This window comes from Mastigoproctus giganteus, chromosome 4 (genome assembly GCF_048544385.1).
Source record: "Mastigoproctus giganteus isolate SK-2022 chromosome 4, ASM4854438v1, whole genome shotgun sequence".
In the NCBI taxonomy this organism is placed as follows: Eukaryota; Metazoa; Arthropoda; class Arachnida; order Uropygi; family Thelyphonidae; genus Mastigoproctus; species Mastigoproctus giganteus.
The window spans coordinates 223,673,886-223,699,601 of NC_143578.1; the positions used below are offsets into that span (position 1 = coordinate 223,673,886).

General features: G+C 40.4%; 1 protein-coding gene across 2 annotated transcripts in view; it reads left to right on the forward strand.

The window, feature by feature from the left end:
- The first annotated feature begins 24,569 nt into the window (after window positions 1-24,569).
- LOC150087435 (tyrosine-protein kinase Fyn-like) overlaps window positions 24,570-25,716 on the forward strand; it is a 168,024-nt gene continuing 166,877 nt past the window's right edge. For both annotated transcript variants that reach the window (XM_090371186.1, XM_090371187.1), the window contains exon 1: window positions 24,570-24,600. The gene's annotated coding sequence lies outside the window, so the exon portion shown is untranslated. The remainder of the gene's footprint in view (window positions 24,601-25,716) is intronic.

The following is a 25,716-nucleotide window of genomic DNA, read 5'->3' on the forward strand; positions in this document are numbered from 1 at the left end:
AGGCTATCAACCTCCACCACAAGGGATGGAAGTCTGTTCCACCAACCAACCACCCGCTGGCTAAAGGCAAATTTCCGCACGTCTATCCTACATCTGTCTTTCCTCAATTTGAATTTATGCCCTCTCAGGTGATTTTTCTGAGCTAGAGGAAGAATCCCATCAGCATTGAGCATGCTTAAACCATTCAAGGCTTTATACACCTCTATCAGATCACCTCGCTGGTGCCTAGTCTCCAGACACTGTAATTTGCAAAACTTAAGCCTTTCTTCGTAAGAGCACCCCTTTGTTCCATTCACTAATCTTGTTGCCCTTCTCTGTACTCGTTCCAGCAGCTCTACATCCTTCTTGAAATGAGGCCTCCAGACCTGTATACAGTACTCTAGGTGTGGCCTGACCATTGCCTTATACAATGGAATAATCACCTCCTTATCCCTGCTGGAAAAATTCCTGTATAACATTGACAATACTCCATGAGCTACTCTTGCAGCCCGTCTGCACTGCTCAGAGAACTTCATATCTGCCTGCACAACCACCCCCAAGTCCCTTTCATTCTCTACCACTGTCAGTGTAGTACCACAGAGTTGATACGTTGCTCTGGGGTTGCTGTTTCCCATGTGTAGTACTTGACATTTGTCAATGTTAAACTTCATTTGCCACCTCTCAGCCCATCTGCTCAACCTTTCCAGATCCTGTTGCAGCAGCATAGTGTCAGTAGTGTCCTTGACAACCCTGCCAACCTTTGTATCGTCTGCAAACTTGGACATTAAGCTTGATATACCATCATCAATATCATTTATAAATACAGAAAACAATAATGGACCCAACGCTGAGCCCTGAGGGACTCCACTAATAACATTAGTCCACGATGAGCAGTGTCCATTGATTACCACTCTCTGTCTTCTCCCCCTCAACCACCCCTTTATCCATAGCAGCAATTTGCCTACAATGTCACACTGCTCCAATTTGTGTAGCAGTCTTCCATGTGCAACAGTATCAAAAGCCTTTCTAAGATCCAAGTATATAATATCAAAGTTATTCCCTGCATCCAGTTCTTTTGTGACTGCATCATAGTATCCAATCAAGTTGGTCAGGCAAGACTTCCCCTTAACAAAACCATGCTGTGTCTCAGCTATAACTGAAGTCTTGTCTAAATGATCCTGCAGTGCTTCTTTAACCAGTGCCTCCATTAATTTTCCTGGAACAGAAGTTAAGCTCACAGGTCTATAATTACTTGTGTCAGCCTTTGATCCTCCTTTGTGAATTGGGGTCACATTTGCACATTTCCAGTCTATGGGTACCTCCCCTGAGTCCAAGGAAGCTCTCATAATTAGGGCTAAGGGTTTGCTTACTTCCTTTGCTGCCTTCTTTAATATAACTGGATAGATCCCATCCACCCCGGGTGCCTTTCTTGTGTTTATCTTCAACAGTTTCTCCTCCACTTTAATCCCAGTTATTTCAAGATTTTGTAGCTTACTGCTAGAGTTGAATACACCTCTGGCATTCCCCTTGCTGAATAACTCCTCATGTGTGAATGTCGATGCAAAATATTAATTTAGTTTGTTAGCTACCTGAGCAGGATCATCAACAGTTGACCCATCAATATCAAGTGGACCAATCTGATTCATCCCCTTCCTTCTAGAGTTTACATAAGTAAAGAACTCTTTGCTGTTTTTCTTTGCATCCCTTGCCAAGGATTTCTCGTAATCTGCCTTCGCCTGCCTAACCTCCTTTGTAACTTGGTTGCATATCAACTTGTATCTATCATAGGCTTCTGTGTCATGTGTTAATTTGTAAGTATCCCATGCATTTTTCTTCTCTGCCATATGCCTCATTAGTTCATCTGACATCCATATGATAGTTTTTATGTCAGTCGGTAACAGTAAACAGTAATAGTTATTCATTTAGGAATACTCTCTTCTAATTCGAGGGTTTAGTGTCACAATGTTAACTACAAAATCATTTTATAGTAAACGTTTTATTAAGAGTCCTTAAGTTAAAAAAAAAGTTTTTTAAACGGTTTTTTTTTTAAAACGTTTTTCGAAAAGTCATTTGACATTTTCTTGATTTATTTAATATTTAAAACATATGTATATATTACAAACAAATCTGTATATTTATGCACTATGCATATACAGTATATAAATTTATGCATATTGATGAATGTTATACAGTAATAAGAGAAAACAGAATGGGAAACAAAAGGAAATATTTATTATTAAACATCTAAATACTAACAGTCAGTTCACAAAAATCACATTACTGACAATCACAGTTTAATAATGTGAAAAAAATAAAATTTGCAACAAAAAAAAAATTATACAAATTATAATCAAAAATGCAAGTACTGTATTGTAATAATCTTATTCTTCTTTGTGTGTATGTCAATCACTTCATTTATTAATTTTTCCGATAACTCATTCGGGCCCTCTAAGCTTATCTTCATGCAATCTTGTTTTATTATAGTACAGATGCATATATAATAAGGTTATAAAATGGATTGCTTATAGGCTGCGACCAAACCGGCTTGTTTGCTGTATACAAAGGAAGAAATAGCCACAAGTATACTCTTGCTGTGTAAAAAAAAAAATAAATAAAATAAAATAAAATAAAGGGAATGTGAAAACCATAAAGCGAAACTGTGGACAATTGAATTAGTGGCTGCAGTAGACTCCTATCTGCCGCCCAGACATTTAGCCTCACCCTGAAAGCTGTGGGATACTTCATAATTACAATAGCCTCTGTCAGGAACCAATTCAGGCAAACCTATTTGTGGCCTGCGATCTTGTTTGCGACACAGAGTAGTAAGATATCTTACTACTCTGTGGTTTGCGATATACAAACAAAAAATTAGTCACAAGTAGTAGTAGTGGCATGTGATGCAAGAAAGCAGGTGTATGAGCTTATGCAGCATCAGCCAAAAAAAAAATCGCACCATTTCCATCAAATGCCTGTCCAGTTCCTCCTTAAATTTATTCAACATATCAACTTCCACAATGTCAGATGGAAGTTTGTTCCAGCAATGAACCACCCGCTGGCTAAAGGCAAATTTCCGCATATCTATTCTACATCTGGCCTTTCTTAATTTGAATTATGCACCCTTAGGTTCGTAATCTGAACAAATGGTAGGATCCCATCAGAATTCAGCGTGCTCAACCCATTCAAGGCCTTATATACCTCAATCAGATCACTGCGCAGGTGCCTAGTCTCCAGTCACTGCAATTTGCAGAACTTAAGCCTCTCTTGGTAAGAGGATCCCTTCATTCCCCTCACCAATCTTGTTGCCCTTCTCTACACACGCTCAAGTAAATCTACATCCTTCCTAAAATGAGGCCTCCAGACCTGTACACAGTACTCAAGGCATGGCCTGACCATTGCCTTATACAGAGGGATAATCATCTCCTTTTCTCTGCTAGCAAAATTCCTGTATATCATTGACAAAACCCCATGACCCGCCCTGGCAGCCTGTCTGCATTGCTCAGAAAACTTCATATCTGCCTGCACAATTACTCCCAGGTCTTTTTCATTTTCTACCACCTTACGCGAAGTACCACACAGTTGGTACGTTTCTCTGGGGTTACTTCTACCCATATGCAGTACTTTGCATTTGTCAAGGTTGAACTTCAGTTGCCACTTCTTAGCCCATCTGCCCAAATTATCTAGATCCTGTTGCAGTAGCACACTGCCATTACTGTCATTAACAACCCTGCCAACCTTTGTATCATCTGCAAACTTCGACATTAAGCCTGATATACCTGAGATAAACTGACGATGTTACCAACAGTAAATTCTAAGTGGGAAGCATTCAAGGAATTAATCGTGGAAGCTACTAAAAGTTTCATACCTATTAAGAAATATTGTTCAAGGTTTAGGCCTAAATGGTTATCAAATGAACTAACGAGTCTTATTAGTTCATTTGATAACCATTTAGGCCTAAACCTTGAACAATATTTCTTAATAGGTATGAAACTTTTAGTAGCTTCCACGATTAATATGTTGAATGCTTCCCACTTAGAAAGTATACCGTTTGTTGTGTGAAAATAAAGGGAACCAGAAAAACAAAACAAAAATGCGGACACTTGAAATTGTGGCTTTTAGTTACAATTTGTGCAGTCAGAAATATTGTCCATTTAATTATTTTGAAAATTTCTTGTCTTTTGAATTTTAGTGATTTATTTTCATTGTGTACCACCTAACAAGTACCACACTTAGTTGATGTGGTTTTTCGTGTTGTGTTTATTTGACATAAATTTATTGAATTCGTGTTATATATATATAAATTACTACTTTTCACTTGGGGGGGGAGGATTTTATTACAATTTGGGTGCCACTCACACACCCCTTGAATTTAACACTGATTCTGATCAATCCAATTATAGATCACAGTGTAGTTAGCAATTGAATGGATATTACATTTTTCGTGTTGTCTACGTATATTAATTTAAAAATATCATTGTCACTATTAGGACATATTATGTCATTGATAAAAATGTCAATAATGTAGTGAGGAATAAGGAATTTCTTTTCTCATATAAATAAAGAGACGGTATCTTCCTGAAGTTCGCTCAAAAGTTGAGTAAACATCAGAATAGTAAAGCAAGGTCCCTGCAGAAATTCGGTGTTTTTATTTCCCAGCAAAACTAGAAAATTGACTAGGGAACGCGTAATTTATGGACAAGAGCTATTTTTACGATACATGCAAAAAAATAAATATATATATCACATTTATCTGTTTTTTTTAACGCTGCTATGTGTTAAAAAAATTTGCCTGTCGACTTTTTAGATTACTCCGTGGATTTTTTGTTTATTTTGATAAAAGTACCATTTGAGATACGAAGAGACCCACATTTTTCAGGTTTTGTTTTTTAAATTTTAAATATTTTTCCGCCACGAAATATCCCGAACTTTAGTGAAAAATTCCCAGGCGATAGGCTAAATTGGCCGAGAATTAACAGCAAAAAAGCAGTCTTCCCTGGAATAGACTAAATTGACCAAGAATTGACAGCGACCACATGTCTTTCATTTCACATGACTTACGGGACGCTGTAACTTTTGAGATTTCATAGTCTATGCGACCTTAAAATATCAAGATGAGATACAACTCTAGGATTTGGGAAGGGCAGAGCGCGAACACTGCCGACGTTGCACAAAATGAGAAATATTGATTACCCTGTAATCCATTCAGAAATGTTGATTATCCTATTCTTAATGTTTCAAATTCTATTTTTAGGTCCTCAAGAATGAAGAAAGTACGACACTGTTACCATCATCTAACTTTCACCAGGCGTGAATTCCCTAAACATTAACAAAGTGTCATTGAGGTGGTATGTACCCACAGCTTGATCCACTCTTAACCGTTAATATATTATCCACATAAATTGCGAGAGTTCCCTGGGCGGTTTGCCTGCTTGCTAGATGAAAAAATATGAACAAAACCTTGCTAAACTCTCAATCACGACTAACTCGACAATGGCGTGAAAAAAAAAAAAAAGTCCTGGAGTCTTTGACCGAGTTTGAACCTCGGACTTTTCCGCATAGTGTGGATGGACAGTCAACTAAAGTCATGCCTACCTGGCACTGGGGCACGCACTGATCACTAATAGTCAACTAAACTTAAATGCAATCAATAACAGAACACACGCAAATTACAGACAACATACACCAAGCAATATGGCCTTAGTCGCTGATGCTCCTAAAAAACCTTACTACAACAATATGTGCGTGCTAATAAACTCGGAATAACTTCCGGGGGGGGGGGGGTATACCCTATTTACAATACTTAGATTAAAGTAACTTAGATAGAGATATTGTGGGTATTACTTAGTATCGGAAAGGGTATCAAATCTACGTGTTTACCGTTCGTAAATAGCCGCCATTGTTACGCGATACATAATATCTCGAAATAGATAGCATAAGCTTAATATAGTATATTATATTAGTACATAATATTGTCAATTAATCTTGTTGAACTTCATTGTCAATTAAATTGTACCTTTAACTATACATATAACGACTTGGGTTACATAATATAAATAATTAGTAAAAAATAAATAATTAATACTTAACTAGATACGGAAGTTATATAAAGGGATTTCGTAGATAACACTCGATACTGAAACATAAATATAGCGTTATAACTGTGTTGGGATATAAATTTAGGGTTTTAATTTTGTACTGAAATTGAAATTTTTTTTGAAATTAAATCGAAATCATGACTCAGACCAGAGCAGCAAAGCAAAAGGCTCAAGCTAATGGGAGTGCTGTCGCTCAGGGGAGAATTGAGGGGGGGGGGGGGGCAGTTGACCTCTGAATCACTGCCTGGGGAGAATTGAGGGGGGGGCAGTTGACCTCTGAATCACTGCCTATTAAAATGCATTACTTGCTTGATGTTTGTGGAGCCGTCAGGTACGGGACATGACACTGCCATGGGGGTTGTCTTTGTGTGTGCGCGATGCAAGTGTAAGGAAATCAGGCGACAACTCAGCATTGTTATGGCCCTATATGAGAGCTTGAAAGACAGAGTGGATGCCCTCGAAGGTTTAAAAGTGAGGGCCAATCAAGCTCTCAGCTGCCCACACCAATGTCAGAGCTTGCACTTGGTCATCACGCAACACAGCAGCAACCCCCCAAGGCAGAATGCGCTGGTCCCAAAGGAACTAGTAGTTGTTGGTGACTATTGTCAGGGAAACTTGCTTTGTAAAAAGAAGTAAGGTGGAACAGGACCAGGGTATGTCTGCCAGGGGCTGAGGTTGATGACGTTGTAGAGCGGATATCATCTTTTAAGGGCACAACAGGTGATATAGTTGTACATGTTGGCACTAATGATATTAAGAGTAGGAGACCGGCGGAATTACTTAACAAGTACAGGTCACTGATGAAAAAAAGCCGTGAATTAGGGTTGAATTTGAGTGTGTGCAATTCTGCCCAGACACGATAGGAGGGAGTATATGATGAGAGCCCTGTCGATCAATTTGGCCCTGGAATGATTGTGCAAGGCTCAAGGGGTAGAATTTTTTTCAGCCTGGTCTGTACTTGTTAACAGGAGAGACTGCTTCTACAGGGATGGGATACACTTAAATGAAGGCGTGCAAGAAAGTTTGCTGATGCTATCGAGGCAGTGTTAGGTGGGTCGGAAAACTGCTAGATTGGGGGGGGGGGGGTGAGATACAAGGACCAATAGATTAACAGTAGCCACTGGCAGAGGTCAAAGTGATTCTTGCACTGCTTCTATTGGAATGAGCAGCAGCCTGGAAAATAAGATGCAGGATATTTCAGAGACTGCTGGGAATCATTGGGGTACAAATAAACAAATAGGTTGTGTTAGGGTAGCTAAGAAAAAGAACAGGTGCATGTATAGTTGCGTGTACACCAATGCTAGGAGTTCGGTAATAAATAAATTTGATGAATTTGAGGTATTGCTCAAAACATCAAAGGCAGATATTGTGGGGATTTCAGAGACGTGGTATCACACCGATATAAGGAATGCAGAACTGGAATTTGGTGAGTACAATGTCTACAGAAAGGATAGACAGGATATGAAGGTTGGAGGGGTTATGCTATTAGTTAAGAAATACATAAAATCCAAGGAAGTGAAGCCAGTCGACATTGCTGGACAGTGCAGTGTCGAGTCAGTTTGGTGTGACATAAGCATTGGGAGATCAAAATTGAGAGTAGGAGTGTGCTATAGGCCTAATGACTGATGAGTATAATAAGAAACTGTATGGGGAAATAGAGTGGGCCAGTAAATCAGAGAGTCTTATAATGGGGGATTTTAATTTCCCAAATATTGACTGGAATTTGGGGGTGGGTCACACACGCACACTAGCAAGGCTTTTGTGGATTTATTGGATGATTGTTTTCTACATCAGCATCTTCGGAAGGCAACTAGAGGGAGTAATACTCTTGATTTGATTATCAGTAGTGATTCTTCATGCATTAAGAATCTGCAGGTAAATGAACAACTAGGTGGCAGTTATCACAGTGTGCTGAAGTGGGATTTACTCAAAGAGGTAACTACCGTCAGGCATAAAGGGAAGGGTTATTGCTTTCGTAAAGGCGACTACGATGGACTGAGACAGTATTTAAATTCTATACAGTGGGACCAACTGATGATGTTACCAACAGCTAAATGGATGTCAGATGAACAAATGAGACATATGGCAGAGAAGAAAAATGCATGGGATACATACAAATTAACACGTGACACAAGCCTATGATAGATACAAGTTGATCTGTAACCAAGTTACAAAGGAGGTCAGGCAGGCGAAGGCAGATTACGAGAAATCTTTGGCAAGGGATGCAAAGAAAAACAGCAAAGAGTTCTTTACTTATGTAAACTCTAGAAGGAAGGGGATGAATCAAATTGGTCCACTTGATATCGATCGGTCAACTGTTGATGATCCTGCTCAGGTAGCTAACAAACTGAATTAATATTTTGCATCGACATTCACACATGATCAGTTATTCAGCGAGGTGAAAGCCAGAGGTGTATTCAACTCTGTCAGTAAGCTAGATAATCTTGTAATAACTGAGGGTAAAGTGGAGGAGAAATTGTTGAAGATAAATACAAGAAAGGCACCTGGGGTGGATGGGATCTATCCAGTTATATTAAAGGAGGCAGCAAAGGGAGTAAGCAAACCCTTTGCCATAATTATGAGAGCTTCCTTGGACTCAGGGGAAGTACCCATGGACTGGAGATGTGCAAATGTGACCCCAATTCACAAAGAAGGATCAAAGGGCGACAAGTAATTATAGACCTGTTAGTTTAACTTCTGTTCTGTTCCTGGAAAATTAATAGAGGCACTGGTTAAAGAAGCACTGCAGGATTATCTAGACAAGACTTCAATTATAGCTCAGACACAGCATGGTTTTGTTAAGGGGAAGTCTTGCATGACCAATTTCATTGGATACTATGATGGAGTCACAAAAGAACTGGATGCAGGGAATAACTTTGATATTATATAGTTGGATCTTCGAAAGGCTTTTGATACTGTTGCACATGGAAGACTGCTGCACAAATTGGAGCAGTGTGTCATTGGAGGCAAATTGCTGCTATGGATAAAGGGGTGGTTTGGGTGAAAGATTGGTAATCAATAGACACTGCTCATCGTGGGCTAATGTTATTAGTGGAGTCCCTCAGGGTTCAGTATTGGGTCCATTATTGTTTTTTGTATTTATAAATTATATTGATGATCGTATATCCAGCTTAATGTTCAAGTTTTCAGACGATACGAAGGTTGGCAGGGTTGTCAAGGACACTACTGACACTATGCTACTGCAACAGGACCTGGAAAGGTTGAGCAGATGGGCTGAGAGGTGGCAAATGAAGTTTAACATTGACAAATGTAAAGTACTACATATGGGAAACAGCAACCCCAGAGCAACGTATCAACTCTGTGGTTCTAAACTGACAGTGGTAGAGAATGAAATGGACTTGGGGGTAATTGTGCAGGCAGATATGAAGTTTTCTGAGCAGCGCAGACGGGCTGCAAGAGTAGCTCATGGTGTATTGTCGATGATATATAGGAATTTTTCTAGCAGGGATAAGGAGGTGATTATACCCTTGTATAAGGCAATGGTCAGGCCACACCTAGAGTACTGTATACAGGTCTGGAGGCCTGATTTCAAGAAGGATGTAGAGATGCTGGAACGAGTACAGAGAAGGTCACCAAGATTAGTGAATGGAACAAAGGGGTGCTCTTACGAAGAAAGGCTTAAGTTTTCCAAATTACAGTGTCTGGAGACTAGGCAGCAACGAGGTGATCTGAGAGAGGTGTATAAAGCCTTGAATGGTTTGAGCATGCTCAATGCCGATGGGATTCTTCCTCTTGCTCAGAATAATCACCTGAGAGGGCATAAATTCAAATTGAGAAAAGACAGATGTAAGATAGACGTGAGGAAATTTGCCTTTAGCCCGCGGGTGGGTGGTTGGTGGAATCGACTTCCATCCCTTGTCGTGGAAGTTGATAGCCTAAATAAGTTTAAGGCTCAGCTGGACAAGTATTTCGAACGAAAAGAGGGGTGAAGTGGAAGTGGTTATTTTTTATTTATTTATTTTATTTTTTTTTTTTGGCTGATGCTGCATAAGCTTGCTTTCTTTCATCAAATGCCTCTACTAATGCTAATGGGAAAATCTTTTCTCACCAATTTCATTGAATACTGAAATGTGATCACAAAGGAACAGGATGCAAAAAATAATTTTTAATCATATACCTGGTTTTATGTACAAATTGGAGCAATGTGGCATTAAGGGCAAGTTGCTGCAATAAATAAAGAAATGATTTTTATAAGAGTGGTAATCAATGGATACTGCTGTTCGTAAACTAATGTTATTAATGGAGACCCGCAGGTTTTGATGTTGGCTCTATTTTTGTTTACGATTACCATTTATCAATATTATTGATGAAGGTATATCAGGCTTACTGTCCAAATTTGCAGACGATATGATGATTTGCAGGACTCAACACCAGAGTTTCTGGGGAGAATACCGTGTTATCTACAATTGAACGACGAACTCAGCCACAAAGTGAAAAAAACCAATGAAAGTTACTTTATGGGTATCACCGTGCCTAGCTACCGCACACTATATAAAATTCTCTCCACTTCGGTGATGTGAACACCTGCCTCTATCATGATTAAAGCCAGGAATATCAACCCGTGGCTGACTCCTTCACATTGTGCGGCCAGTGGCCACGAAGGCAGTTTAACAGTTGCCTTCGCGGCCACTGGCTGCACAATGTGAAGCTCATTGTGCACAATGAGCATACATAACACTTCGTGTTATGTATGCTCTGAGTTTAAAACTTAACAGCTTCCTACATGCACATGCCCAATTTCACATCGAATTTTCAAAATATCCCTACTCTTTTTATTCGATTTTTCTATACTGCCTTCTGATGCTTTTGGTTCCAGTTCCCTATTCACTGCATCATAGATTGGTTAGACAAGACCGCCATTTAAGAAATCCATGCTGCGATTGCTCTATTCCTGTCCAGATGGTCCTGCATCACTTCTTTAACCAGTGACTCTATTATTTTTCGAGGAATGATGATAATCTGAAACTTCTGTTATTACTCAAGTCACATTTTGATCCTCCTTTATGAACTGGGGATACATTTCGCACATCTGCTGTCCACAGGGACCTTCATGAATTCAAGGATGCTGTCATATGGCTATGGGTTTGCTTACCTCCTTTGCTGCCTCCTTTAATATGACGATTGATTCCATTATCGTCTAAAATCTGTTACTAACAGATTTCAGATGACAATGATGCCGTTAGTATAATATTCATCAAGCACCAGCGTCGTGCAATGGTTAAAACGAGACACTCCAAAAAAATATGAATAACGTTTAAAATGGTTTCACAGTTAGCACACACAGATGGCTCATCCGCCATAAGCAGAAAAGATTGTCACATGATTGTGACCTATGTGAAGCCAATTACAACTTCAACAGTAATTACAGATCCTGTAATTAACCGCCCTGTCACTTTTTGTATCATCTTCAAACTTGTCAGTAAGCCTGATATCCCTTCATCAGTATAATTAATAAACACAGAAAATAGCAATGGGCCCCCAACACCAAACCCTAGGAAACTCCACTAATAACATTAGTCCATGAAGAGCATCGCCCATTGCTTACCACCTTCTGTCTTCTCCCACTCAACCACCCTTTCATCCACTATAGCAGCTTACCCTTAATACCATTCTGCTCTAATATGTACAGTAGTCGTTCATGCGCAACAGTGTCGAAAGCTTTCCTGAAATCCAAGTACTGTATATGATATCCAAATTATGTTTTGCCTCCTCTTCCTTTGTGACCACCTCGTAGTATCCAATCAATTGGTCAGACATGATTTTCTCTTAACAGATCCATGCTGCGTTTGAAGTACACCGCTCGATAAAATTAACAGAACATGTAGAAATGTGTTCCATTAAGTGGTGTAAGTCATGAAGCTTACAATGAAGCGGGACAATTGGTATGGTATGGTTGTGTACCATAGAATAATCAAGAAACGAGGGGACTGTAAGAAACTTCTGACAGGTAGAGGGGACATTTATACGGTTTGTACAAGAATTACGGAAAAGCTGTCATTAGAGAAGTCGATACATACCGGAAAATATGATCACATGTCACGTGATCATATTTTCAATTTGATGCGTTCGGACCAGAAGGCTAAACAGGTCTGACAGCTCTGAACCACGCTCTATATAAGGGTGTATATAATATTCTACAGCAACAAATCCCATTCTTGCACGAGCGGAGATATTATCTCACCAAATGACAAAGGCATCGGTTCTCAGCGTGCAACGCGAAGTTGGAGGAAATAAATTTATTTTTTCTGTTTTTATACTCCGGCAGGTTAACCAGGTCAGTAGAGTTTACAATAAATAGTCACTACAAATATTTATCGTATTTAGTAGTCACGGGCTTGAACCCCGGCCCACTCAACGAACTCGTGCTGTGCACTGTACAACAATACTGGTTGTCTCCAAATGAAAAAAAAGGTCTAGAAACTGTTTGTAGGCTACAATGGGACTCATCAGAAAACAGAACTGTATCCCATTTTTCAGCGCTCCAAGTCTCATGTTCTTGACACTAGTTACGATGAGCTGTGCTGTTGTTTTGAGTTAATTGGGTTCAAACCATTGGCTTCCTCGAAATATACATTTGAATTGAGCCTTCTCAACATACCAGCGAGGTGATCTGATAGATGTGTATAAAGCCTTGAATGGTTTGAGCATGCTCAATGCTGATGGGATTCTCCCTCTTGAGAGGGCATAAATTCAAATTGAGGAAGGCCAGATGTAGGATAGACGTGAGGAAATTTGCCTTTAGCCAGCGGGTGGTTGGTTGGTGGAACGGACTTCCATCCCTTGTCGTGGAAGTTGATAGCCTAAATAAGTTTAAGGCTCAGCTGGACAGGTATTTCGAACGAACAGAGGGGTTAAGTGGAAGTGTTATTTTTTATTTATTTATTTTATTATTTTATTTATTTTATTTTTTTTTGGCTGATGCTGCATAATCTTGCTTTCTTGCATCAAATGCCTCTACTAATGCTAATTAATAGTCCTGTTGTATATGTTTTTACTTTTGGCAGTAGAAATTTGAAGAGATAGTTGAGGAACATCGTTGGGTTCTGTCTTGCTGTAAGTGCCAGATAGTGCTCTATTTTGGTTGACGTAGTCCTTGTGCTAGCTTGGCCTGCATTTTGTTTTAATAGTCCCTGTCTCCTGAAACTGTTTCCGTAAAAAAAAAAAAAAGAGAGAAACTATTATATTAAGGTCAATAGCATTAGTAGTGGCATATGATACAAGATGCTGATGCAGCATCAGCCAGAAAAAAAAAAAAAAACGCTCCCATTTCACCCCTCCGTTCGTTAGAAATACCTGTCCTGCTGAGCCTTAAATTTATTTAGGCTATCAACTTCCACAACAAGGGATGGAAGTCTGTTCCACCAACCAACCATCCGCTGGCTAAAGGCAAATTTCCGCATATCTATTCTACGTCTGTCTTTCATCAATTTAAATTTATGCCCTCTCAGGTGATTACTCAGAGCAAGAGGAAGAATCCCGTCAGCATTGAGCATGCTCAAACCATTCAGAGCTTTATACATCTCTATCAGATCACCTCGCCGGTGCCTAGTCTCCAGACACTGTAATTTGCAAAACTTAAGCGTTTCTTCGTAAGAGCCTTTTGTTCCATTCACTAATCTTGTTGCCCTTCTCTGTACTCGACCAGCAGCTCTACATCCTTCTTGAAATGAGGCTCCCGACCTCTTTATAGTAATCAAGGTGTGGCCGGACCATTGCCTTATACAAGCGAATAATCACCTCTTTATCCCTGCTAGAAAAATTCCTGTATATCATTGACAAGACACCATGAGCTACTCTTGCAGCCCATCTGCACTTCTCAGAGAACTTCATATCTGCCTGCGCAATTACCCCCAGGTCCTTTTCATTCTCTACCACTGTCAGTGTAGTACCACAGAGTTGATACGTTGCTCTGGGGTTACTTTTTCCATATGTAGTACTTTACATTGGTCACTGTTAAACTTCATTTTCTAGAAAGTCACTTCAAATACCCATGTGTATTGTGTCTCTAAACTGCGTGTGTTCCTTAGTCGATTTTCCTAATTTGCTGGAAGAAAACCAGAATTTTTTTCCCTGATGTAAACCTTGCTATCTACGCCTGAGTCAACCACGGAGGAAAAAACAGTCCATTAAAGTTCCTCCCGTCATCGCCGGGATTCAAACTCTGGCATTTTCCACCAGGACGGTAACGATACCACTGTGCTTCCGCACAGACAAACTTCATTTATAGCGCCAAAACGACACTGCCTGACACATTGAGCCAACATTTCACCTCCATCTACGATTGACTGCCTTCAAGTCGACCAAATGCTCGCCATCTCAAAGAATTATCTAAATGATTAGGACTTCCATCCTAAGTACTGCAGATTATTATTATTGTTTTGCCATATGGTCCAAGGAAGACTGAGGCTTATACTGCACCAGCCGAAAAAAAAATTCTGAATTACCCTGGGGAGAGAGAGAGAGAGAGAGAGAGAGAGAGAGAAGAATGATGATTTCACGCTCAGGACCCTGGGAGTGCCCAGCCCAAACTCCAAACTCACCAGATGTGATGTGATGTGGCCGTCCGACTGAAAAGCCAAAAACGGTAATGAAGTGACCTATTCGGAACGCGTGATTTTTAGGCACAAGTAATTTGTATAAAGTGCATTTCTGCAAGGTTTTAGGTCGACCTTTATTGGATTGTCGGGATTTATATACCAAGATGCCTATTATATGAAATATTCGCTTTTTGCCAGTGATTATTCACTATAAAATATTCATGAAAAAGATTCTGTTTTGTTAAGTTTGTCTAGCAGTGAATAATATCAGCCTTACCTATTAAAGATGATCCTGCATTACTTCTTTCACTGGATTGGGCCACCTGACATCGATGGTTCGACTGCTGATGATCCTGCTCAGATAGCAAACAAACAATGAATATTTTGTCTCTACATTCACACATGAGCAGTTATTAAAGAAGGAAAATGCCAGAAGGTTATCAAATTGTAGCAGGGTGCTTAATGATTTTGTAATAACTGAGAGCAAAGTGGAGGAGAACTTGTTGAAGTTAGACATAAGAAAGGCACCTGGGGTGGATGGTATCTATCCAGTTATACTAAAGGCGGCGGCAAAGGAAATAAGCAAACCCATAGCCATAATTATGACAGCATTCTTGGACTCGGTGGATGTCCCCACAGACTGAAGTTGAGCCATTGTATCCCCAGTTGACAACAGGGGGACCGAAGGGTGACACGAATAATTACAGACCAGCTCGTTTAACTTCTGTTCCGGGTAAAATAATGGAGTCACTGGTTAAAGATGCATTGCAGGATCATCTAAACAAAACTGTAGCAATAATTCAGACACAGCATGGGTTTGTTAAGGGAAAGCCTTTTCTGACAAATTTGATTGTATATTGTGATGTGGTTACAAAGGAACTGGATGCAAAAAATAATTTTGATATCATATACTTCGATTTCAGGAAAGCTTTTGACACTGTTGCACATGCAAGACTACTGCACAAATTGGAGCACAATGGTAGTAAGCCGACCGGGCTAACCAGGTGGGTAAAGTGCCTGCCTGGCAACCCAAGGATCGCGTGTTCGGATCCCGCCTCGGGCTTGGATCAAAGTACTGCAAAAACCTTGGAAGGTGCGCTATGGCCACAGAAGCCGATGTTCCAACAAATACAAAAAAAAAAAAAAAAAAATGGTAGTAAAGTTAAGTTGCTACAATGGATAAAATGGTGGTTGAGTGGGAGAAGACAGAGGGTGGTAATCAATGGGCGATGGTCTTCGTGGACTAATGTTATTAGTGGAGTTCCACAGGGTTGGTGCTGGGTTCACTGTCGTTTTCTATATTTATCAATGATATTCATCAGGCTTAATGTCCAAGTTTGCAGAAGATACGAAGGTTGGCAGGTTTATTAATGACAGTAATGGCACTGTGTTACGGCAACAGGATCTAGAAAATTTCGGCAGATGGGTTGAGAAGTGGCAACTGAAGTTGAACCTTGACAAATGCAAAGTACTGCCTATGGGTAGGCGTAACCCCGGAGAAACGTACCAACTGTGTGGTACTATAGTTAGGGTGGTAGAAAATGAAAAAGACCAGGTAGTAATTATGCATTCAGATATGAAGTTTCCGAGCAATGCAGACAGGCGGCAAGAGCAGGTCATGCGGTTTTGTCAATGATATAGGGGAATTTTGCTAGCAGAGAAAAAGAGGTGATTAACCTTTTGTATAAGGCACGCCTTGCTGCATACAGGTCTCGAGGCCTCATTTTAGGATGTAGATTTGCTTGAGCGTGTACAGAGAAGGGCATCAAGATTGGTGAGGGGAATGAAGGGATCGTCTTACCAAGAGAGGCCTAAGTTCTGTAAATTGCAGCAGCTGGAGACTAGTCACCTGCGAGGTGATCTGTTTGAGTTACATGAGGCCTTGAATGGGTCGAGCATGCTGAATCCTGATGGGATTCTTCCACTTGGTCAGATTTCGAACTTAAGGTGGCATAAATTCAAATTGAGAAAAAACAGTTGTAGAATAGATGTACGGAAATTTGCGTTTAGCCAACCGGTGGGTATTTATTTATTTATTTTTTTCATGAAAACCCCAAACTGGAGTGGTATCAGAACGAATAGTACTTTGTACAGCGCCTGGGTTAATTGCTGGAACACACTTCGATCTTTCGTTGTGAAAGTTGATAGCTTAAATAAATTCAAGGAGGAACTGGAGAAACATTTAGAGGGAATTGTTGTGTGAATTTTTTTTTTTGTTTTTTTTGGCTAATGCTACATAACTTTATACGCTTGCTTTCTTGCAGCACATGCAACTATTACTATTACCAGCGACTCCATTAATTTCCCTTGAACACCATTTAAACTAACAGTCTTTAGTCATTCGTGTCACCTTTTGATCCCCCTTTCTGAATATGGAATACGTTTGCGCCAGTTCATACGAACCTCTCTGAATACAAGAATGTTCAACAGTGCCCATGGACGTATCTGTAGAAAAGGCAAGCAGCAGAAACAGTACGGTTATGAGACAGGCTTAAAGACTGTTAGATTGGTCCTTAAATAATATAACTGCCCTGTTCTGAAGGGAATTTAGAGGCCTGAGAGAGGTTTTGGGGGCACCACTCCAGATGTGGGAACAATATTCCACGGTAGGGAAGATTTGCGATTTGTACAGAGTGAACAGCTGTTTGGAAGAAAAGTAACCTCGAGAGCGAAAGAGAAAACCAAGTTTTTTAGATGCAGAGGAAGCAATATTTGTAATATGCTTGTGCCAAGAGAGATTAGGTCAGGGTAATCCCGAAAAGAGATATATTATTTTGCCTAGAAATCGGAGTGTTACCAAAGATAAGCACAGGAGCAGAAGAATCCTTTTTCCGAGATTTAAGACAATACTGAATTTTAGAAGACTTGTAATGAACTAAGTTGTCTTTGTCCCTCCTGGACATCGGCATTTAAGGAACCGATAGCGGATATTCGAGAAGTTGAAGCTGATTGAGCCGTGCACGGTTTCTCAAACTGGAAAGTGGAATGCAATATGCTATCATCGGCAAAAACTATGATGGGATTTCCCGTCAATGGAAGAACGTCATTAATATACAGCAGGGAAAGAGTTGGGGAAAGAACTGAACCTTTGAGAACACCAGCATTAATGGAGAAGTTAGAAGACAGAGAGCCATCTACCATCAACCTCAGTGAGCGATTAGAGAGAAAACTGGATAACCAATTAAAACCAAAGTTGGCAAACCATAAGACGGAAGCTTGTTTAGACCTTTATGTCAAACACGATCGAAAGCCTTTGAGATGTCAAGAGCAACTGCTTGTGATTCACCGAACTTTTCCATTGAATTTGTCCCTAAATGGGTAACATAAGACAGAATATCACCAGTGGATCGACACTGACGGAATCCATACTGGCGATCATTGATCAGACGAATGGAAGGTTTCTAGGTAGTTTATGAGTTGGCGGTTAATTAATTTCTCTATTCTTCTTCTTCTTCTTCTTGGTCCTTAGCTGGCAGCTGGGGGAGGCGGTTGGCCACGTAACCAGTATGGTGCTGTAGGTGCCGCAGGGTTTCGGACTTGCTCTGTGATGTTCTTCCATACTTTATGATCCATGGCGTCAGTCCTGGCCTGGTTAAGGTTGAGACGTCGGCTCTTCAAGTCATTTTCCACTTGCTTGGCCCACGTTTTCCTAGGCGCGGTCCGTTGGATGCTCCATTGGGTGGGTCGTTGTCGCCCCACCCAATGGAACGTCCTGTGGTATTCTGTTCGTGCCCATTCTACATACGTGGCCAAACCATCTAAGCCTTCGCTTCTGGATTTGGTCGTCAGTGGTTGGTTGCTGTTGGCATCTGGTGCGGATGGTATCATTAGTGATGCGGTCACTAAGTGAGATTCTCAAAATCTGCCGCAGGCATTGCATTTGGAATACCTCAAATTTGTTTAAATCTACTTGAGACAAATCCATGTTTCTGATCCGTAAAGGAGAATGGGCAGGATCAAAGTCCGGAAGAGTCGGATTTTAGTCTTTGAGGAAATGTTGGTCCTCTTCCACAGACACCATTTGAGCGAGGCGAACGCAGTGGCCGCCTCCTCAATTCTGCTGTGGATTTCCATGGTGGATGCAACTTTCTTCCCCTGGACCAGCGACCCAAGGTATTTAAAGTCGTGCACTTGCTCGATCTGGACCCCTTCGAGATAGATGGTGGCTTGCGACCCAGCTGTTGTCAGGGCCTTTGTCTTATCAGCATTGATCTTCAAACCGTGTGGCATGGCAATGCGGGCAATGTCGTAGAGGATATCCGTGGCGTCAGAGTCGTTACCAGCAAAGATAGCACTATCATCGGCAAACATCAGGTCAGTCACATAGTGATCCTTGTCATATTGTATGCCCCGCCTGTTTCTGAATGCTTGCCTCATAATGGCGTCGACCACGATGTTGAAAAGCAACGGGAAGGCTACATCCACTTGGCGGACTACAGTTTGGATGGTAAATTCCTCAGATAAATCGTTCTGGATGCGCACCTGGCTGGTTAAACCGTTGTATGCAGTTTGGAAGAGTGTGATGACTTTTCGAGGTACATGTTCGACCTCTAGTAGGTCCCATAAGGCAGGCCGATGGACACAGTCGGAAGCAGACTTAAAGTCAATGAAAACAATGACGGTTTGCCGGATCCTCACCTCCATCAGCTGACGGATGGCAAAGATTTGATCACAGCATCCTCGCCCGGGTCTAAATCCCGCCTGTTCTTCTCGACTGGTTTGCTCGCGATGTTTTTGCAGCCTTGACTGGATGATCTTCATAAAGACCTTTCCGATGATGGAAAGGAGGCTGATGCCACGGTAGTTCTTGCAATCCCGGTTATCACCTTTCTTGTGGATCGGTACGATAATGGCTTTCCTCCATGTTAGCGGAATTTGTTCAGTGCACCAGATGGTTTTGAGGAGTGAGTGTAGTCGGCGAAGCAGTACATCTCCCCCGGCTTTGATCGCTTCTGTGGTGACTTGTTCCACTCCTGGTGCCCTGCCATTCTTTAGGGATTGTATGGCTGCTTTCACTTCTTCTACTGTAGGCTCAACTTCGACCGTGGAGACTTCAGGGGGATCGATCGATAGTGCGGCTTCTGGCGGTCCCTGAGGTGGGTCGTGATTATACAATGCTTTGAAGAATTCACTCCACCGTTGCAGGCGTTCGGACGGTGATCGCACGAAGGTCCCATCAGCATTCTTGATGTTGTCACTAGTCAATTTGGTCTTTCCACTCAGACATCTGAGGGTGCGATAGAAAGTGCGGTACTCGCTCTTGGATGGGCCACTTCAAGATCGTCTGCCACTTGGTTGCAGTATGCTTCTCTTTCCGCTGTCATCCTCTGTCGGACTTCTCGGTTTAGCTGCCGGTACTGTTCAAAGTCGACCAACTTTGCCTGTTTCCATTTGTCCACGAGGTCGAGGCACTCGTCTAATATCCATGGTTGCGTTCGACGTCGGGCAGGTGGACATAAGGGCTTGGCACATTCCAGGATGGCATCAGAGATCTGCTTTTCTTCTTCATTTATATCCTCGGGCACGGCTAGCGTCTTGAAGCGGTTGGATAGGGCGATCTGATAAGCCCCTTTGTTGGCAGCATTCATTAGCTGCCTCCAGTCCAGCTTGGCTGACCGAGATGACCTTTTTGCATGCCGTAATTTGAGCTGCACCTTAGCCCGGATGAGGTAGTGATCAGATCCGCAATCAGGTCCCCTCATGGCATGAACGTCCATGAGTGATGAGCGAAATCGGGCGTTGATCAGAATGTAGTCCAGGATTGCTGAGTCCTTGCCAGATGGATTTCGCCATGTAAGTTGATGTTTTTGAGGGTGCTGGAAATGGCTGTTTCCAATGATCAGGTTGTTAGATGGGGCAAAGGACAACAAACGTAGTCCGTTGTCATTGATCTTCCCATGGCCAAACTTGCCCATTTTTGTTTCCCAACCAGATCTGTCCACACCAATGTGGGCATTAAAGTCTCCTGCGAGGATGATCACTTCTGTCTGTGCAATTGAATCCAGCATATGTTGGAGTTGGTTGTAGAAGTCATTCTTGGTCGGGTCCAGGCTAGTCTCAGTTGGTGCATAGGCGATTTCTCTATTACTTTTGAAAGAGTGAAGTAATAATTGCAATGGGGCGATAATTGGATGGGAGGGATTTGTCACCCTTTTTTTAGGAACTTGCTGGATATGAGCAAATTTCCAAGCAAAAGGAGAAACACCATTGGAATAAGAAAGTGAAAAATGATCGCAAAGAACAGGAGTAAGTTCAAGAGCACAGGTTTTGAGAACAAGTGGAGAAATACCATCAGGACCTGGAGCTTTCTTAGCATCAATATCGTCAAAATCCTTCTGAACTCCTTTTGACGGAAGACAACAGGAGGCCTTGAATGGAGCGTGTATAAATGGTAGGAGGTGTTTTACCAAGATCATTAATGCATGAGTTGAAAGAAAAATGGGATGCTAGCAGTTCAGCTTTATCCTTGGCCGAAGTGACAAGAGAACCATCTGGTTTTTTCAGAGGTTTAGAGTACAGATGGGCAAAAGTTGCAGCCAGTAGCAAATTTTTCCCAATAGAGATGGGCAAAAGTAGCAAGAGACCAGAATGCTCAGCTACCATTGGGGCAAGAATCAATTTTTCTACTCTTAACCTGTTTAAAATCTATTTTGGACTGATTAATGACTGCTTTACAATTGTTGCGAGCTTTGGTGTAGGCCGAAAATCAAACTGAAGAATTGGAAACAAGCCAATTATGATAACAACGTTCTTCTCTTGACAGCCTTAGCACATTTATTGGGAAACCACGGTTTAGATAAAGGACAAGATTTTAAAGTGGAGTGTGGAACAAAGGAATCCGTTCCTACAAGAATAATTTCACTGACACTGTCTGAGCAAACGTTGACATCAGAAGTTTTGAAAGAGTAATCCGACCAAGGAAAAGAAGAAAAGAAATCTCGCAGGTCATCCCATTTTACATTCTTGTAATGCCAAACAATATGAGGTTGGGAATAGCCATGAGATAAAGGCACCATTGGAGAAGAGACAATCACCAAGTTGTGATCCAAGGTGCCTAAAGGACCACTCACTTAGAAGTGAGTGGTCCTTTAGGCACCGAGTTAGACCACTCGACCATGTACTTAGAAGGTTTGTTTTTGAGAAAAAGATCAAGCGTCTTGACTGTATGGTTAGGATAATCCGGTATTCTTGTAGGTAAATGAACAATCTGTGCAAGATCATTGGTATTTGCAAAAGCCTCAGCATCTGGACCAGCTGGGTTGGTGTGATTAGAAAATGGAATCTAGATGGAGTTTTGAACACTAAAGTCACCAAGGAAAATTACCTCACTGTTAGGAAAGTTGGACTGAAGAAAGTCAAGTTGCTAAGACATGAAGTCATAGAGCTCCAAGTAATTAGTGGAGTTGGAATAATGGCAGAGAAAACAGACGAATTTGACACAGTGAGGGAGAGAGATTTTAAGTCAGAGAAGATCGAAAAGAGGAGTTTACAAATTTCAAGTCTCTGACAGGGAATATTGGAACGGACGTAGTAGTGGTGGCATGTGATGCAAGAAAACAAGTGTATGAGCTTATGCAGCATCGGCCAAAAAAAAAAAAAAAAAAATCACACCATTCCCTCCAAATCCCTGTCCAGTTCTTCCTTATATTTATTCAACCTATCAACCTCCACAACGACAGATGGAAGTTTGTTCCAGCAATTAACCACCCGCTGGCTAAAGGCAAATTTCCGCACATCTATTGTACAACTGTCCTTCCTCAATTTCAATTTATTCCCCCTTAGGTTCGTATTCTGAACAAGTGGAAGGATCCCATCAGAATTCAGTGTGCTTAACCCATTCAAGGCCATATACTCCTCAATCAGATCACCACGCAAGTGCCTAGTCTCCTGCCAATGCAATTTGCAGAACTTAAGCCTCTCTTGGTAAGCGGATCCCTTCATTCCCCTCACAATATTATTGCCTTTCTCTGTACACGCTCAAGTAAATCTACATCCTTCCTAAAATGACGTCTCCAGATCTGTACGCAGTACTCAAGGCGTGGCCTGACTATTGCCTTATACAGACCGACAATCACCTCCTTTTTCCTGCTAGCAAAATTCCTATATATCATTGATAAAACCCCATGACCTGCCCTAGCAGCCTGTCTGTATTACTCAGAAAATTTTATATGTGACTGCACAATTACTCCGAGTTCTTTTTGATTTTCTACCACCTGAAGTGTAGAACCACATAGTTGGTACGTTTCTCTGGGGTTACTTCTACCCATATGTGCATAATCCTATGCACATAGGCTTTAATACGGACATATAATTGAATCATACAGCGAATAATTTTGGCAACTGAGATGAGCAGTAGTTGAATCGACCAACCGATAACTGAGATTCGGTCAGAAAAAGTACATGGGGTTTGTCAGACTGCGAATGGAAATGGGCATCGTTGAGATTAGAATTGAGACTACGTATATTTGTGAAATGAACTAGGAAGTGTTTGGGAGGTTTAGATCTTTTCGCAGATAAGCTTACTCTATTAGCTTGACAATTCATGTTGTATTCGATATTAAGAAAAGTTAATACAAAATAATTTAGCTTCTTGTTATAGTTTGTTCAACTTCTGACCTCCTCTTTCATTCCTCATGTGTGAATGTAGATGCAAAATATTCATTAATTTTGTCAGTAACCTGAGCATGATCATTAACAGTCAACCCTAGATATCAAGTTGACATCCTGGGGCTCGATCAAACCTAGGCGGTAGGGATTTTCGGTTTTTATATACCTTGTCAGAGTATGTTTCTGTCTGGCGACTGTGCATCCGTTTCTTGGTCTTATATTAGAGTTGCCAGCAACCTCTTCTTTTTTCGTCCTGTAAACATCGAATCGACCATAGAATATGATGCCTCATTGCCGTGTTGGCTTTGATCTTTAACACAACGTAACCACAAGTGCTATATAATCGAAAAGTTGGAGTCCTCTGTCCCTCACCACAGCAGCTAGCACATAGTGATTCCATAGCCATTTGTTGGATTTTAACGCTTGCTTTCTAATTGATCTAAATTGTTGTCGCAGTGGTGGTTCAAAAATATTGCGGGCCTAAAAATGCTTCTAGTGTGCCTATGCATAAGTGATCCACTGAGAATATTTGGGTTTCGATCGCATTTAGGTGGTAGCAACTTTTATGGCTTTTAATACACCTTGGCAGAGGTGGTTCAAAAATATTGTGGGCCTAGAAATGCTTCTAGTGTGCCTATGCATAAGTGTTCCACTGAGAGTATTTGGGTTTCGATCGCATTTAGGTGGTAGCAACTTTTATGGGTTTTAATACACCTTGGCAGACTTACTTGCTGTCTGGCGATTGTTGCAGGGGATTCTTCCTCCTACCGATTCGATATATAAGGATCATGGCCTAAGTTGACTTGGCGTGAAAAAACAGAAGTGTTCTTCCTAATGAACATTTGATAGCGAAAATAATTATTTATTTCGATTGGAGTTATGTACTTTTCGTTCAAAGTAATTGGTCTGAATATTAACATTTTCAATCACATAATGGAAAAATAATAGCAATGCTTGAAAACATGTGGATTTTAAGTACCTTTATGAATAACTTTCGAGGTCTATTAAAATTTTGCACGCTTCTCGAATTGTTGTAAATATTGTTCCCTGTAGTTTCACTACAGTAGGATTATTGATGTTAAAATTACAATCGCATTCAGATTTTGTTAATGAGTCAATATCCTGCTACTGTTTCCAAGAAATTGCGCAGAGTAATCATTTTATCGTGCTCCGTTTAGTAGGATATTTTCTTCCTGTCTGAAAGCTGGTTATGGTGTGGCTTTGTTAAATGGATACATCGTTAGTGCTGTGGGTTAGTTAAGCTTGTGCTGGCTTTGCTTTTGTCAGCACTCAATAAAACTGCCAGGCGTTTATACTTGTTTGAGGATGTGATCCATGCATTTATATTTATTTATGTAAATAAGGTAAGTTAAATTCTGTTGATTATCTGTCAACTTTCAACTAATATATAATTACTCAGTATATGATCATGTTCTGAATGTGTATGCATTCAGAGCAGGAGGAGCGGGATGAAGAATATGTGTTCTTAAGTTAGTCTTGAGAGTAAGAAAATTCTTTTGGTTAGAATAATTTAAATTTACACTTCGTTTGCTTTTAAAGGTTCATACGTTATCCAGTTTTATGTGAGATGTAACAGTTCTGAATTGTGTAGCAATTAGGCTTAAGAAGATGTAAACAGCCCATTGAAGATGAACGTTTATGGCTTTAAATGTTTTGATCTTAACGTATTAAAATATTGACGAGTGCAGCCCTACTTTTCCCTTTTTATTTTCTGATAATTTGTATAAGCGTACGAACTGATTTATTACATGGGTACAGTGGGCAGTTCAACGACTTTTGACGCGATTATAAAACAAATTATTTCCTTCCTTCGTCACAGTGCGGAACATTTCGACTTTTACCCCCCCTCCCCGCTTTTGTTACTATTTCGCCAGATTAAATAGACATATTCGGTGTGACGATAATTTAAATACTCAACTTTTTAAAATAAATTTACGGAAATTATGAAAACTTTCTGTAATACATAATTACAGAAAGTTTATTACTGTAATTTAATAGCAAAATAAAAAATTAAAAAAATAAATAACCCTATTATGTATAAATGTAAACCATGTAATTCCTCATTAACCATTTTCATTCATTTTATCTAAGTACTGCCTTTTTTTACTTTCCCAAACTTGTTTAAACATTATTTACCATAAGTTTAGACTCAGTGTTTTTCAGTGAGTAATAATTTCTTGACCACATTTAGTCACTTTTTATTAATTTTAATTAAAAATCCTTAATTGATGTGAAAAAGGTGTAAAGCTACTTCAATATTAGTTTATCTAACAATTATAAAGCCTAAAATGTATGTATGGTACAAAAGCATTATTTTACATACAAGCAGGGCCAGATTTCCCATTAGGCACTGTAGTCATAGGGCCTAGAGCCTACGAACAAAGGAAAAAAAAAAACAGTTTTCAAAAATAATTTTCTACGTGTGATATTTCTTTGCAATCGACTCTAGGAGTTTCAAT